The 9,615-nt window shown below is 45.2% G+C and overlaps 1 long non-coding RNA gene across 1 annotated transcript; it reads right to left on the bottom strand.

Moving 5' to 3' along the window:
- Positions 1-4,098: 4,098 nt before the first annotated feature.
- LOC106036524 (uncharacterized) lies at positions 4,099-9,244 on the bottom strand. Its single transcript, XR_010829528.1, has 4 exons — positions 7,039-9,244; positions 6,546-6,622; positions 5,593-5,708; positions 4,099-4,233 (listed from the first exon to the last, which is right to left on the bottom strand). It is a non-coding gene; the product is annotated as an uncharacterized lncRNA (long non-coding RNA).
- Between the last annotated feature and the right edge of the window lie 371 nt (positions 9,245-9,615).

The raw sequence follows: 9,615 nt of genomic DNA, 5'->3' as shown, positions 1-9,615 counted from the left end.
ATGGGGAACTGACAGCATCGAAGAAAAATGCTCTGGGGGACTGTATATAATTTTTTATCTTACTGTGTGTAGTTCAAAGACTTTTCTCTATAAGCAAGTTGCACCAGGCTATTTAGATATGCAGTTTTAAATAAATATCCCAGACATTTCTATTTAAGCTTAAGCCCTTCCCTTCCCTTCCCTTCCCTTCCCTTCCCTTCCCTTCCCTTCCCTTCCCTTCCCTTCCCTTCCCTTCCCTTCCCTTCCCTTCCCTTCCCTTCTCCCTTTTTTCCCCCCTTAAATGCAGGACAATGAAAAACTTGCATATGCTATATACCAAGTAAGACAGTCTACACAAGAATTTGCTTTAGTTAAATTGAATTGGTTTTAAGCCTGGTTTAAATTAAATTGGGACATTTTTCTGTTTTAAAGAAGGCTTTAAGTATGTGCACTGTCCACAGTAGAGACACCTTGATACAAGAGTCAAAAAGTACTTCACTGCCAAGAAGGTACAACTGAGAATTCATTATTTTTTCAGATAAATACTTCAGGAAAGAAGCAAGAATTAAGAAAAATTGACTGCTTAATGGAAAACAAACAAGCAGGAAATTCTACATACGTAGCATGAAATCAGAGCACAAAATCAGGAACAAAAGGCAGACTGAAAGACAGAAAGTGCTATTCAACAAGCAGCATTAAAGAAAGCCAAGAGCATTGATACAGGCAGAGAAATATGTAGCATTTAGTGTGATGAAGAAACCAAATGACCTATTCAGAGAATTTAAACTATGTCATGTTTAACACTTTGAAAGATGAAGAAAGATTCAGTGACATGTTGTTGTTTTTAATGGATTGAAGCAAAATCTGAAAGGCTGCTGAGTTGCCATCTCATAGGCAAAGAAGAGCATACATAAAGTCACGTTTATCCCTGCTCTGCTCAGCACATAAGAGAAGTGAAATCCATTCACTTTTTTAGAAAAATCCATGTAACTTCCTGCCGCGAGGTAGGTGGGCCGTTGACAGTCTGTTGTGTGAAAAGGAAATACAACTCCTTGTTTTAGGGTGATGTGGGGGTTTTCTCTTCTCCAGCAGTCATATATCTTTTTAAAAATACAGCAATCAGTGGAATGCGGTCTGGGTAGAAGGCAGACTGTACAGATCTAGGAAATTATAAGAATTTCAGAACTTGAGGAGAAATAAAGGGCAAATTTTGCAATAATTTTCCTGGAAAATGTTCTCATTTTCAACAATCTGTGTGTACTAATGGAGGTAACCATGAGAGAAATATGAAAGGATCAAGCATATGCGATTCAGTAACACAGAATGGCAGTGAAGGAATAAAAGCAACTCTGTTAATAAATGTAAGCTAGGAAAAGAAAAAGGCATAGCTGATAAATAAGAGAGTCCATGGACTAAAAATACCTAGTGGTAGTAGTAGGAGACCATTACATGGCTGACTGCAGGCTAATTGCATTTGTTCAGTCATTGTGAAAATGGATACAGATGGGACGCACAAGTTTGGAAATATCCTACCGTTCAAGAGAAAATAAAGTGAATGTTACGTGATAAGCCATTACCTAAGATGATGGTGTTGGAGAGAGCTCAGAGGATCACATGTATGAAATATTCTTTTCTGCTTTAGCAGCTCTTTTATTTATTTATTTTTACATTTTCTGTTTTCTCTTTCTCTCTCTCTCTTTTTTTTTTCTCCTTGTCAAAAAGAAATGTAGGATGGTGACTGGGGACACATATCTTAGCCAGTCAGGTAGGTTTTCTTAGTCTGCCACTGACTCAAGTAACATAACACTTCCTTGCTTGAAACAGACCTTAGTTTCGTGAAAACCTACTAGATCCGGTTGCAGAGCTCCAGTGGCTCAACAAGTATTTTGCATTTCCTTCACTGCTGTGGAATTTCAAGCTCTTACTTACATGCCTTAGAAGGCACAGTCCAGATTTTACAAGGTTTTCCTAAGTAGAAACAGATGGGGAAACAGCTAATATCAAAGTTAACAATTCCACAGAGGTCTGAATACATTCCAGATTAAGAGGGAGGGGGAAAAAAGGGCAGGCCAGTCTTTTGTATCTGGTTTTCATATACTGATAGTACACCTAGTGGAAACTGGAACTCACAGCTGTTAATCCTGACTGCTCTGACTTAAACTACATGGTTCCTGGAAAGTTTGATCAGGTCCCAGCAAATCTTGTGCTGGCCAGAGGGGGAGCATAAAGCAAAGAAACTCTGTCTTCAGCTGCATAAGCAACACAGAATACTGTTCATTATCAAAATAGTAGGAGGTAGCTGATGTGTGCCAGGAAGATCTTCCTTACTAGTTAGCGTCCATCACGTCCCACAGTTCAGATTTACCAGTCAGAGGCCTTTGGGCTGGATGGTGGGCATGTCATTCTCTGCAGCTAAAGAAGGACAAATGTTCACAGAATCACAGAATATCCCAAGTTGGAAGGGACCCACAAGGATCACGGAGTCCAAATCCTGGCTCCACACAGCACCACACAAAAATCAAACCATGTATTTGAGAGCATCGTTCGAACGCTTTTTGAACTCTGGTAGGCTCGGTGCTGTGACCACGTCCCTGGGGAGCCTGTCCCAGTGCCCGACCACCCTCTGGGTGCAGAACCTTTCCCTAACCCCCAGCCTGACCCTCCCCTGTCCCAGCCCCATGCCGTTCCCTCGGGTCCTGTCGCTGTCCCCAGAGAGCAGAGCTCAGCGCCTGCCCCTCCGCTCCCCTCGTGAGGGAGCTGCAGGCCGCCATGAGGCCTCCCCTCAGCCTGCTCTGCTCTGGGCTGAGCAAACCAAGGGACCTCAGCTGCTGCTCCTATGTCTTGCCCTCCAGGTCCTTCACCATCTTTGCAGCTCTCCTTTGGACATTCTGTAATAGTTTCTAGTAGCAGTTTCTAATAGCTTCTAGTAGTTTCTAATAGTTTCTCTAATAGTGTTACACCTCATTAGCAAAATTTTAAAGATGTACTTGGCGGTCCATTCATCTTAGCAGCGTGACTATGATAGTTCATGTGAATCTATTACAGAGCTATTTCACTTTCCATCTCAGCACCTCAGGTAAGTCAGTTTTACTATATGCGTGTGTTTACTCATCTCTCAGAAGCACAGTGACAAAAAAATTAGTAAATATTTGCAAAATGCTCTGAGACTGCTGGATAAAACAGAATGGAAATGCAAAACTGTATAGATTTAAGTCTGAAGATTACAATAGTATTGTGTAGTGAGCAACACTGAGACATTTAGGTTGTTTCTTCAGACTGTCAGTTACCCTGATAAAGAGTCAGAAGGTCCCTGAGCTCTGGTAATTTAACACAAATTTTCATTCATTTTGGCTATATTGCTACAAACTTATGCAATCCATACTAATTAGATGAGCCATGGGAACTCTCTCTATTACAGCAGGAAGAACCTGTGAGGAAGGACCTTAAGACCTTTGAAGAAAACTCTAGAAGAAATGAACCACAGGGAGGATTGAAAATATACAGGAGAAACTCGGAAAATTGAAGTGTCAGGAAAAATAAAGAGCTTACGAGAAAGGGAACAATAGGGAAGGGGAGACAGAGCCAGTGATAATAGTTTCAATATCATTTAGAAGAAGGAAAAGGTCAGGTAGAGCAGTGTGCACCAAAGAATTATGTCTGAAGTTCACAAATCAGGAGGAAAAGCTCACTCTTTCTACCAATAATCTGCCTTTTTCAGGTTTAACTGACAGCAACAGGGGAGACTTAAAAAGCACTCCTGCAGGTACATCATAAGAAAGTTTGGGGAACATCACTATTCATTCTGTGAAAGACAGATGCTAAATATTTAAATTGATTTAAATGCAACTGTTCCATTGTAAGTCAGAGAAAATCTGTAACTGCATCAAAGACACACAAGGATTTTGGTAGCAGACTTTCCAAGGAAAGGACCTGAAAAACAATTACCTGAAATGTAATATCAAAACGTCTGTCTTCCATATCTGAAAAACAGGAATTTAAGCTGGTGTGACAAAGTCATTTACCGAATGTGTGGACTGTAGCTGCAAAGCAAAGGCTCTAACTAGAATTCACAGACTTGCTTCCTGTGTACTTCCAACCTCAGAGACCTTTGTGTGACCTCCCATCTGAACCTACAACAGGCTGATGAGAGGTGCCTAAAGCAGTCCAAATATCTCACAGCATCACTGAAGTCATGACGTCTTGCTGAGTGAGAGCAGAACTTCCAGGTGCTCTGGCTGGAAGGAAGAGGATGCTCTGTCGAAGGGAGTAGAACAATAACAACAAAATATTACAGAGGAGTTGCACAAGTAGTTACATTTAACACTATAATCTTACATTGTATTTTATCGTTTTTCTAAAATCTTTGCCATCAAGTTTTGCATTTTTATGTGATTTTCACTATTTTTCACTTTACTATGTGTAGCTGACTGTATGTTTTGTTGGAACATTGTGGTGTGTTGGTCACTCATGTCCAGTCTAACAGTTGGCTATCCTCTTTTGCCTGGATTAGTTGTTTGCGGTTTTCTATGTCCCATCAATAAGCAGGCCAATGTCACCCACTGCTCTCTGGGCTGGGACTGCTGGTTTCCCTCTGGGAGGGCTGAGACTCCTGTGCTGGTGACCAGGTTTGAATGAGGATGCCCACTGGTTATTTATCTGGCTCAAAACCCCTCTGAAAATGATTGACGGTGATTGCTTTTCTGAGCTAGGAGGCCACAAAACTTTCTCTCCAGCTCTGCAAGTACAGTTGTGTTTTCCATGTTGTCTCACTAGCACAGCCTGGATGACAGGAGCTGTGGTGAGCAGTCAGTCTTTTCCCTCACTATGTTTTACTGTTGATCCTGTGATGTTTCTTTTATGAAGTGCTGCATGTGTATTCAGTTCAAACCAAATTGTCATTTAAGTCCCTGAATGTTCCAATGAATGTACCATCCCCTTGGGTATCATGAAGTCTTTTCAAAAGTTAGTTTTATTAGGAGGTTCAGGAAGAGTATCCAGAGCAGCAGGATTCACTGTATGACTAAAATGTCTGGGCAGAAGCTGCCCAGAGGTTTGACATGATAGCAGTTTTAACTTTCATCCTGGGAGGTGAAGTACAAGCTCAATAGTGCACATTTGCCTGAGTCGAAAAGTTTGTTTGGATGTGGCGCCACGTTGATGATAGCTTCTGGCTGTCATGATAAATAGTAGCTTGTGGTCAAGCCAAGATACACATCCCTGCTATGCATAGCTTCATCAGTTTGTGATATTTACCAAGAAATCAGCTTCACAATAAAAATTAGTTTGTATAATTCCTCATTATGCCTTTGACATTTGATTTATTTAGGGTTTCTTTTCTTAAATATTTCATTGTCTTACTTAATCACCCCTCAGTAACTAACATTTACAGCACTTCAGGGACTTCTCTATCTTCAGAGAAAGCATTGACTGTCTGCATTTTTAGCATAGTTTCAGCTTTACAGTACTTAATTAAGTATCCAATTAACTTAAATTGTGAAAATTTAAATGGGCCTTTTGGTCTTGAATTACTTTGCTAAGTAGTTATTATCTAGCAAAGTAGTTATTTAGTTAGTACATTTTACTTCAGGAAATTCTTAATAGTAATTGCCTTACCTGATTCCAAGCTGCACTAAATACTCTGTCTTTGTCTTCACATCTTGCCAAACATATTTTTCTTGCTGTCATGACATTTCTTACTATATATGTGTCCTGATACTTGGGTCATATATCTGGTGAATTGAGCAGAAGCTTCAAGTGGCGTGACTTAGGTTTTGATGGCACTAGTCCTTAGGTGATACAAATAATATATCTTTCTAAAAAAAGAATTTCATGGGTGACAGGCTTTAGGAGGGGTCCTGAAACCATTATTCCTGTCATAAAGCACTCGCTCTTAGTGAGACAGGCTCTTCATACTTTATTGAAAGTTAATGAATGAGAAATAGAACAGAGTAGGATTTGAGTACAAGTTTGATACATACTGCATGACAAATTCCAAAGTATTAGAAAGAATAGCAGATAGGTAGATGGCATATGTACCTAGGAGTCAGGTCTCTGCAAAGACGGTATATGAGATGGCCTTAAGCAAGTCACTTAAGAATAATTCTCTGAAGAGAATTGTGTATGTACCATAATGCCTGATGTAATAGCTCTTAAGTTTGAGGTCACCTAGTCACCTGAGTGGGAGCTCTCACTAGGAAATGGAAATCAAAGTTCCCACTTTTTCCTGTGCTTGAGGAAGGTTCAAATGCACATCTTTTATTTTTTTATTTTTTTATTTTTTTTCTAGAAGTATATTCTCAACATTAAACAGTTAGATATCCCAATGGAAGGGAGCAGGAGAGACTGTTCCTTCAGGGACATGCCTCTTGGTCGTACCGGCTGAAGCATGCCTAACCTAAGGATCCATACTATATTTTTAGAGATATGTCTGACTACTCAGCTGCAATGACTACATCTGTACCAATAAGCTAAATAACACTAAAGAGTATCCTGTGGCCCTGAACTTTGTAGACCAGAACTGGTCTGGCCCAGCTTGGTTTGAGTGCATCCACTACATAGCAACTAACCTTCAGGCTCCTCCATGGGGTGCTTCTGAATCTTTCATCTCATAGTGTCTGAAACAATGAGGGAGCTTTAATACAGCCTGAAATGAAATGAAATGAAATGAAATGAAATGAAATGAAATGAAATAGAAGGTATGTGCTGCATGCATTACAGTATGGCACAACAGCATATAAAAAGGTTTGAGATTGCATGGTTGCCTGCAATAGCATTGAAGGACAGTGCAGGTGTGGTGGTTTTACCTGCTATGCATCTGAACTTCACCACAACTACTTCACACATTCCCCCTCCTCAAAGTAAAAGAGGGAGAAAAAATGCAATGGGAAGGGCTCAAGGGTTTAGATAAGGACAGGAAGATCACCCACCAATTATCATCATGAGCAAAACAGACTCAGTGTATGGAGATTAATATAATTTATTGTCTACCACTAGCAGACTAGCACAGTGAGAAACTAAAAGCAAACTGAAAACACCTTCCCCCCATCCACCTTCTTCTACCTCCTCCTCCCAAGCAGCACAGGGGAACGGGGAATGGGGGCTGCGGTCGGTCTCTGACGCTTTGTCTCCGCCGCTCCTTCACAGTTACTCTCTGCCCCTGCTCCACGTGGGGTTCCTCCCATGGGATGACGTCCTTCTCAAACTGATCCCACAGGCAGCAGCTCTTCAACAACTGCTCCCACATGGCTCCGTAGCACAGGGTCCATCCCCCAGGAGCAAACTGGTCCAGCACGGGTCCCCCATGGGTGGCAGCACCCCCAGACCCCCTCCTCTAGGTGTCTCAGGGTGTGCACTAGGTGTCTTAGGCAGGCAGGAGCTTCCCCCGGAAATGTGCCTGAAGGCTCCCAGGCAGGAGCTACTGGTGATTCTTCCAACCACACAGGAGACCTCTTCCTCTGAACGTGGAAGTAGAGAAGCCACAAAAACATTGAGAAGGTTTCTCCTTAACACTAGAGAAGAGAGCAAGGGTGAACCTCAGAGTGACCCCCACCACCCCTCCACCTCCAGGCCCCCAGGACCTCGGCAGCCCTCCCACAGACTCCCCGTGTTGTGGCAGCACAGCAGCGCAGAGACCAGGCCTTCTCCTCCCCCATGCCTTGGGACACAAGCGATGGCACCTCTTCACGCTGCGGGGGCAGGGGTAGGTGCAGGAGATGGCCCCTGAGAAGGGCTCATGGAGCACTTGATCATCAGCAGAGCTTTTATTGACCGCTGGGAGACCTGGTGGCACCTGGCCGTGCCTCCCTTGCCCATCTACAGGATGTCTGGGTGCTTTGCCCCCTCTCAGCTGCTGTCAGCATGGGGGGCTGCACCACTTGCAGGGAGCCTGGTTGGTGGCAGGGGGGTAGTGGAGGCCCTGCCCCTCCGGAAACACTGCTGCCACCATCTTGTGGCACAGGGAGCCCAGGCACAGGATGAGGAGGGGGCTGGAGGCCAGGGCACAGGAGGGGAGCTGGAGGGCAGGCCCTGTGCCCGAGGGGCAACCTGTCTCTCTGGCAGTCAAAATGGCCAGGGAGAGCCATCCCCAGGAAAGGGGCCCTCTGCCCCCTGACCCTCCTCCTCCTTCCTCGTGAGGGCGTCTTTCAGGCCACAGACACCTCTCCCAACACAGCCACGTTTGGCCATGCGTTGGCCACCATCACAGAGGCTTCCTGATGTCACAGTGGCATCTGCCCCCCGTATTGTTCCGGGCCCTATAAAATGCCCCTGCGCAGGGCCCACCACTCGCTGAGCTTCCAGGCCCTCTGACGACAGCCATCATGGATGGGAGGAAGAGGACCTGGAGCAGAGGCTGCCCACCCTTGAGTGGGTCCAGAGAGGATTCATTCCTCAATGCAAAGAGCAGGAGGCCACTGCCTATTATAAGGAAGTGGAAGAGGTCCGGCGCCCATGGTAAAAGAGCAGTGCCCTGCACTGCAGCTAATACTGTGGAGCCCATGGAGGTGGATCCACCTCCAGATGAAGAGCCAATGGAGGTGGATCCACCTCCAGATGAGCCAATGGAGGTCGATGTGCCAGGGCTCCCCGCCATCAAGACCCATCGGCGGCATCGCAGGAGCACACGACCAGCTCCATATGCACGGCCCGGCCTCCGTGCCTCGAAATAGCTGAGACCATCCACAGCCATCCTGCTGGCTCGCCTGCAGGGTGGCCTTTTTCCTGTCCCCCATCCTCCATCCCCCACCCCCACCTCGTCCAGAGGTGTCATCCCTTCTGCACGGAGTCCTGAGGAGTGGGCAAGAGGGGACTTGGCTTCCTCTGGGATGCTGCACCAGGGCGGCAGAAGGAACCCCTCAGAGAGCCACGGTGGACCTTGGGCCCTGGAGCCCGGCGATGTCTCCATCTGCGGACAAGAAGGCTGCCCCATGGCTGCTTGAAGAGGAAGCCGCACCCTCCGTGGCAATGCACAAAGAAGAGCAGCGGATCAGTCAAAGCTCTTAGGGAGACAGCTGCTCCTCTGAAGAAGCAGAAGACTTCAGGTCTGCCAGGAAGAAGTGCTGGGGTGCAGCGTTACTGTTCGTTCAGAGAAGAATGAATAAGAGCTTCATTAGGAGCTCTTCCAAGACCGGGCAATAAGTAGCAATAATAAAAAAAAAGTAATAAAAAATAACAGAAAGTCACTTTCTTCTTTGGGGACAATTTAGTGACTGTGTCTGTACTGCTGCATTCCCTTCTGTTCTCCACAGTACAGGAAAGATACTGATGTGCGTGTAGTGTGGGCCCAGCCCAGGGCATTCAAGACAGCGTGGGCCCGGGGCACACGGCGTACAAGGGCAGGCTGAGGGAACTCCTTGGGTCAGCATTATGGAGTGAAGGCTCAGGGGTGGACCCAACTGCTGCCTACAGCTGCCTTCTGGGAGCCTGTACAGCAACCCAGTAGCCCTCCTGCTACCAAGCCCTTGCCACATAAACCCAGTACAGCTACTGGCCAAACAGACTTAGTATGGTCTTGCCTGTGCTCCTATTGGTCTTCATCTTTGGTTCAGCTGTTTCAGAGGCTGCCGGTAGGCAGGGGAGAAACACATGCTAGAGAGCATGCAAACTTCATCGAAGCAAGAATAGTATAAGACAACCACT

This window comes from Anser cygnoides, chromosome 2, assembly GCF_040182565.1.
Source record: "Anser cygnoides isolate HZ-2024a breed goose chromosome 2, Taihu_goose_T2T_genome, whole genome shotgun sequence".
Lineage (NCBI taxonomy): Eukaryota > Metazoa > Chordata > Aves > Anseriformes > Anatidae > Anser > Anser cygnoides.
This window is presented reverse-complemented; position numbering and strand designations above follow the sequence as displayed.